General features: G+C 38.2%; 1 long non-coding RNA gene across 1 annotated transcript in view; it reads right to left on the bottom strand.

Moving 5' to 3' along the window:
* LOC107185019 overlaps positions 1-7,488 on the bottom strand; it is a 38,036-nt gene that overhangs the window by 2,662 nt on the left and 27,886 nt on the right. The window contains exons 2-3 of the long non-coding RNA XR_001515927.1: positions 3,757-3,818; positions 920-1,066 (exon numbers count right to left, since the gene is read on the bottom strand). This is a non-coding gene — a long non-coding RNA (uncharacterized LOC107185019). The remainder of the gene's footprint in view (positions 1-919; positions 1,067-3,756; positions 3,819-7,488) is intronic.

Raw genomic sequence — 7,488 nt, 5'->3', positions numbered from 1 at the left:
AAAAAAAAAAAAAAAAGAATAATGCAAAAGCTTTTATTGAGAGACCTGAATAAAGTCTTCCAAGGAAAAAACACACATAACTTTGAATATAACTGAAGCTCTTTTTTTCAAGAAAAGCTGCATTTTTTTAAAAGTGGTGAAAGAATGGAATAAAAATGACAAAAGAGTGATATGTTTGTCTTGTAATAAGAAACTAATATATAAAAATGAGGGGAGCATAGCCGATGTGGCTCAGTGGTTGAGCATCAACGCAGGAACCAAGAGTCGGGGTTCAATTTCTAGTCAGGGCACATGCCCAGGTTGCAGGCTCCATCCCCAGTAGGGGGCATGCTGGAGGCAGCTGATCAATGATATTTCTCTCTCATCAATATTTCTCTCTCTATCCCTTTCCCTTCCTCTCTCTCTAAAAATCAATTTAAAAATACACATTTTAAAAAATAAAATGAAATAGTTTTTTAAAAAAGAGGGAAAAGAGGACATGCAATAGGCAGAGTGGTGGGAATTTTGTAGGAAGATTAAATTTGATGCAGAACTTAACAAAATTTGTGGATGACTTTAAAGAAAGTTAAAAAATGTTTACAAGGGATCTTTTTGAGGTGCTGAAAATGAAACAGTGGAGTGTGGTAACAGTTCCAGGGGTCCTCAAACTTTTTAAACAGGGGGCCAGTTCACTGTCCCTCAGACCATTGGAGGGCTGGACTATAGTTTAAAAAAAAACTATGAACAAATTCCTATGCACACTGCGCATATCTTATTTTGAAGTAAAAAAACAAAACGGGAACAAATACAATATTTGTATTTGCATGTGGCCCGTGGGCCATAGTTTGAGGACCCCTGGGTTACACAATTCTACTATTTAGTAAAAAGTCACTGAACTTTACACTTCAAGTAGACAAATTTTACAGTACATAAATTATACCTCAGTAAAGCAGTGCTGTGTTTCTTTAAAGTGGTACAGGCATCCCTCAGAGATATTGCATGAAGGATTCCAGATATCACATTAATGCAAGTCGTAATCTTTTTGCTGGTGGAGGGTCTTGCCTTCAATTTATAAAACATGTAACATCTGTAAGGCGCAATAAAGTGAAGCGCAATTAAACAAGGTATGTCTGTATTTATCTGTTCACTGAAGCAAGACAGAAAAATTACATTAGGGATTCTCTGATTAAAAAAATAAAGCAGCCACCCTGGCTGGTGTGGCTCAATTGGTTGGGTGTCAACCCATGCACTGAAAGGTTGCCAGTTCGATTCCCAGTCAGAGCACATGCCCAGGTTTCAGGCTCAATCCCTTAGAGGGCATGCAGGAGGCAGCTAATCAGTTTCACTCTCACATCAATGTTTCTCTTTCTCTTTCTCTCTCCCCCTCCCTTTCTCTCTCTCCCTCTCCCTCCCTCCCTCTTCCCTCCCTCTCTCTCTAAAAATCAATTTTAAAATCTTAAAAAATAAAAAAAGCAGCCAAGAGGAAAAGTACAGTAATTTATTCAACAGACAAGAAAAGAAAAGAAAATGAAGTTTTCACAGATTAAGAAATAGTAATGTTTCCATTTCAGCCTAATAAAGGACAGCATTGTGTCTCTGGGTAACTCTGTATATCTTGCTAAGACCGCAAAAGCTTACTATCTTAAGAGTAGAAAGACAATAGATTTGGAAACTTTAACTGTAAAATAAGGAGAAGAAGCACTTCAACTTAATTTCCTATTTTAAAATAATGTATGGTAATTTCTTTACAAGCATGATGACAACACTCAAAACATTCAAATGGGGGATTTGGGAGTATTTTTGAAGTAAATTAATTTGCATTGGTTCAGGGACTTTTGCAGTTTCTTAAAAACAACAGTACTGCATTTTATTTACTCCATCTGCACTAGAGATCAAGCAAAACTGCACCTATAAACAACTACAATTCACGTTTGTTTTGAACTATGAAAATATTAACCTACTCTGACCTCCCCTGCACCAACTTCAGCAAACCCTGGGTCAAGAGTCTCAACTTCCCAAAACAGCACAGGTGTCTCTAATTTAAGACCTGCTAGTCTCCTCTCTGCCTTTGGCTAAATCAGTAACAAGCCCAGAAAATAAAAACAAAAACCTCTACTAATTCATGTAGGTATTTTCTTTCTTTCTCCATAAAAGAATGTACTAGCAGACACAAATTAAATAACATATATCAATACATAGTTCTATTTTCTCTAACTGGCTATAATAAAGGTCAAAATAGTTCAAGATAGTGATATTCGCTTATTTTCCACCTAGACTCGAAAATTTGTGATATCAATGAATTTTATATATTTCAATAAAACAACATATTGTGAACGTTTACAGTAGCATGTCTAACCCTTAGTAGGCATTCAAGAAATGTTAGTTCCCTCTCTGTCCTTTCCATTAATTCTTATAGTAGTTCCATGAAATATTTCCTGTTTATTATTACCCCGATATTAAGCAGGAGAACAGACCCCGAAAATTCAGGCTGCCTGGTTGTGATAAAGCAGCCCTTCACAACCTGTGGGTCGCGACCGCTTTGGTGGTCAACCGACCCTTTCACAGGGGTCGCCTAAGACCATCCTGCATATCAGATATTTACATTACGATTCTTAACAGTAGCAACATTACAGTTATGAAATAGCAATGAAAATAATTTTATGGTTGGGTCACAACATGAGGAACTGTATTTAAAGGGCCAGAAGGTTGAGAACCACTGTGATAAAGGGATTCGTTTGCAGAAATTAAAATTTAATCTACCTTCTTTGTCTCCCTTCCTAGGAAGTCAATTCCAAGGACCATGTTCCTTCTGCTATATAAATGGCTCATCTGTTTTTCCTTATACATCTACGATTAGATGTAGCAAGAATCCAAAGATTATCATCAACCCATGGAATCCCATGTACAAGTTCATGGGATTCCAGGTTGGAGGTTTGGGGGGAGTACTGTCATGTTGTTGGGGTATTTTTATTTTTATTTTTTTTGCTATCAAGTTCACTCTCCCAGTAATCCAAGTCTCCTGCACCAATGAGCAATGGTGTCTTCACATATCTACAATCATGGAAAACTAGAACTACATGAACTATCACTAGCCCTTACTTTGACACAAAATGCTCTGACAAAAATAAGTTTGCAGAGCTGGTGAAGCTGCCATCTATAGCTCTTTTTGTGGACATCTGACACAAGATAGATATATAATCCAACGCTATATACAGTGTAGTTTTGTTCAGGCTCTGATACTTAAGATAGGAACACAAGCATGTTATGTCAAATTAAACTCCAGTGGTTAGAGATGGACAGATTATGTCATCAGTAATAAAATTTATAGTTGTCAGTGATGGCCTGGCTACTGTCAAGATAGGCCCTTTGTTGCATTTAGCCTACCATTCACAGAAGCTATTGAATTTTAGAATGGCCGGAACAATTAGCTAGCCTGTCACTTCCCACTACCCCACGCTGGTTTATAAACATAATGACTCCAATACAAGAACTATGCTTTCTAAGGATTTAATCATGGTATGTAAGTGTGTGTGTGTGTGTAATTTTATGGTTCTGTTCTTCTGTGGTCACCAATATTTTATATTGGTTGGGCTATTTCTTTGACATTTAATACATTCTAACAATATACTAGATATAGTCCACAATATTAGATAAACCATAGGACCATGATGAGTATTTCCCTAAACAATCAAATCTGATCTCTTCTAGTTCAGTGGAATTGAAAATACTAACAAACAACACCTTGGGCAGGAAAGAGTAAATAAACCCAGGACATACCTTATTTACAATTCCCACAGACAGAAGAAATTCAATTCCATGCCAATCACACCCTTCGGTCACTAAAATACAAACAGAAAAATAAATGTTCACACACTATAAGCAGTTCTTTCAGTTCCTAAAGGGTATTTGGTTTCAAAGGTAATAAGCTGTTTCTTATCTCCTTTCTATGGGTGAGCTCTGTCACTGGCACAAAGGTCCAAAGAGGTAGAGGGAAACAATAGGTAACACTAACTGAGCACTTACTATATGCCAGGCACTGTTCTAAGTGCTTACATGTACTAATTAACTTAATCCTCACAGCAATCCTGTGAGATACTCTTGTAAACTCTTTTTACATCCAAAAAACAACTGACCTATACATCTGAAAAGTGTTCTCACTGGTGTTAAAAATGCCTTTTAAATAAACGTAGGCAATTTCAAACATTGTAGCTGGACTGTCCCAATGGTTGATATCTGTGTTCCATATTCATCTACTCATTGTGCATTTCTTGAGCACACACCAGCTGTTAAAGAGGATTCATTCTCTGCCCTTTAGGAATTGAGAACGCAGTTGTGAAGATCAGATTAAACTACAAGAAATGGTTCAAGAAATGAAATGCCCTATTATGAGGCACATTCTCTTTCTACAACCATTCAGTTTGAAAAAAAAAATCAATAACCTTTGGTAAAAAGGGAGAAAAGCTGCACATAAAAGGTACCATAAACCTAGATCTTTAAATAGGTTACATTGCCAAAGTAAGGAGAAAGGCTCTTTAGCTAAGAAAATAAGAACAAAAACATGGTGGAAGGGACATAGTGTACCTGAGGTTCTTCATAATCTGATCCCACCCAGTTTTACTAGCCTTTGCTGTGGCCACTAATCTCCCTCCCACTTCCCATTAGCCAAACCAAACTTCTTACTTCTAGGACATACAATCTCTAATAGTTCCACTGTTTCTCCTACTATATTACCCCCTTTCCCTGGTGGGTAACTTTAATCCTAGTATACAGTAGGTACTCAATAAAATATAACTATTGTTGTAAATAACTTTTATTATTTAACTAGAGGCCTGGTGCATGAAATTCATGCACTGGGTTGGGGGGGGGGGCGCGGGTCCCTCAGCCGGACCTGTGACCTCTCACAGACTGGGAGCCCTCAGGGTATGTCCGACTGACAAGGAGGCGGGAGAGGCTCCCACCACCACCACTGTGCTCACCAGCCATGAGCCCGGCTCAGGGCTTCTGGGTGAGCAGCGCTCCCCCTGTAGGAGCGCACTGACCACCGAGGAGCAGCTCCTGCATTGAATGTCTGCCCCCTGGTGGTCAGTTTGCATCATAGCAACCGGTCATTCTGCTGCTCAGTCTATTTGCATATTAGCCTTTTATTATATAGGATATCCACTTGAAACATTTTTCTGAAGCCTTTTCTAATTCCCCAGTTAATCTACTCAGTGCCTCTCCACCACACTCACATGGCATTTGTCCATTTCTCTGTTAGAATGGTAAAACATTTTATTGTCCCCACATTTCCTTTTTTCTTTCTCTTCCTTGTCTGAACAGGAAACATCTTTTATACAATTTGATATCCCCTGAAACCTAGCACAGCGTCTGGCACATAATAGGTACCTGTTATGTACTTGTTAACTGAAGACCCAACTGACTTGAATTTACAAAACGAAAGAATTCTTCTAAATAGTCAATTCCTTTAGTACCTTTAAACAATTCAGTGTGTCAAAACTCTAACCCACTTTTACATTTTCATGAATACCAGTATGTCTGCTACATAATTATACCAACAATTCATGTGCAACAAAGTCAAAGTAAATTCACTAAAAACTACCAGCTGTCTACTTTTTGCTTTACAACAAAACAAGATCCTCAACCAGGCCAACTGAGATAGGAGAAATTAACAGAATTGATCACTTAGGTATTGTGCTGGTGACCTTCCTCACTGAAACAGTGCCACAGTTCTGAATGTAATATGCATGTTTAAATAGGTATTTATATTGGCTTTAGCTGAGGTTACAAATTTAGAAGTTCAATCATAAATCCAACGTTTATTTATAGAAACTTTCCATATGGTAAGAGTTTAAGAAGTAAAACAGCAGCCTTTTTCTCTGCCGAAAGCAGAAGGTAGTGGAGTGCCAAAGGAGCATACCCTCTCCTGACTCTGTTCTTGGATCTGCTTAAAGCAGAAGAACTAGGCATGGAAAGCAGGGGCCTCACTAAAAATCACTTACCCACGACAATGGGCATTTTCAATGTTTGTGCTATGCAAGACTTAAGTATTAATTTCATACAGCCCATGTTCATTTGAAGCACAATTTGTGGCTTGGACTTAAAAAATGTTCTAATGTGCTAGTCTGTCCACATATTAATCCAGTCAGCCAGGTTTGAACATGCCAAGCTTAAAATACTCTAGATCATTATGCAAAGGTATGAGCTCAATCCTTTATTCTCAGGAAAAGGAACTTAGGGAAGAATGACTAAAGCAATAGTATTTCAACGGTATTTCTAATACAAAAAGTCAACTCTTAAATAGTGATGAGCTAATTTTTTAAAATATCTAAATGGAAATAAGAATCAAGCTAATAAGAGATTTCTTATAATTATTAATCTCAAAATGAGATCCTACATTTTTAGGTCAAAGTTGTCAGAGAATGTGTTTTGAAACTGATTTCAAAATGTTTTTACATGAGACCATCTTATAAAAAGGTTGTTTGTTTTAGCCCAGCCAGTGTGGCTAAGAGGTTGAACATCGATCCATGAACCAAGATGTCACTGTTCAATTCCCAGACAGGGCACATGCCTGGGTTGCAGGCTCAATCCCCAGTAGGGGGCATGCAAGAGGCAGTAGACAGATGATTCTCTCTCATCATTGATGTTTCAATCTCTCTCCTCGTCCCCCCTTCCAAAGAAGTTATATGCATAACCATGGACATAGACAATAGTGTGGTAGGCCTGGGGGTGGGGGGGCAAGTGTGGGGTGGAGAGGGTCAATGGGGGGAAATGGGGGACTTCGGTAATACTTTCAACAATAAAGATAAATTTTTAAACGTTAGATGTGTGTGCCCTGAAGATTTAGAAATGCTGTCCTTTAAAAACTTGGGCAGCAGGCCCTGGCTGGGTACCTCAGTTGGTTAGAACATTGCCAGATACAGAAAGGTTGTAGGTTCGATCCCAGTTTAGGGCAGATGCAAAGAATAAAAGGAAAGTAATCAAAAAATGGAATAGAAGGGGGGGAAAGGAAGAAAGATAATTAATACAAAGTTTTGACTCTGTTATTGAAAAAAGGAGAAAAAACAATTCTCAAGTTGAACTGTGGTTTTTAAGCAATCAACAGCATATGATTACGTATCTCCTCAAACTGAACACCTATGAAAAAAATCTCAGTCTCATTTTGCCTGAATCCTCTATTTGTTCCTTCACTTCCAAAGAGAATAGCATTAAGTGAACTGGGCCCCCTAGAGAAAGTAGGGGTCAGAAATGTCAGTCCATGAGGCCTGTCAAAGTACTGGTGCTGGCTGGAGCTATTAGAGAGTCTCAAAAGTAGAATCAAGAGAGACCACTGTGTTCCCAAACCCTTATCGGTGATAACATTGGCAAATATGTTCTCCCATGCAGTGGGCTTTCTTGTTATTTTATTGATGGTTTCTTTTGCTGGCAGAAGCTTTTTATTTTGATGTAGTCCCATTTGTTTATTTTCTCTTTAGTTTCCAATGCCCTAAGAGCTGTATCGGTAAAGAAATT

This window comes from Myotis davidii, unplaced genomic scaffold (genome assembly GCF_000327345.1).
Source record: "Myotis davidii unplaced genomic scaffold, ASM32734v1 scaffold428, whole genome shotgun sequence".
Classification (NCBI taxonomy): Eukaryota; Metazoa; Chordata; class Mammalia; order Chiroptera; family Vespertilionidae; genus Myotis; species Myotis davidii.
This window is presented reverse-complemented; position numbering and strand designations above follow the sequence as displayed.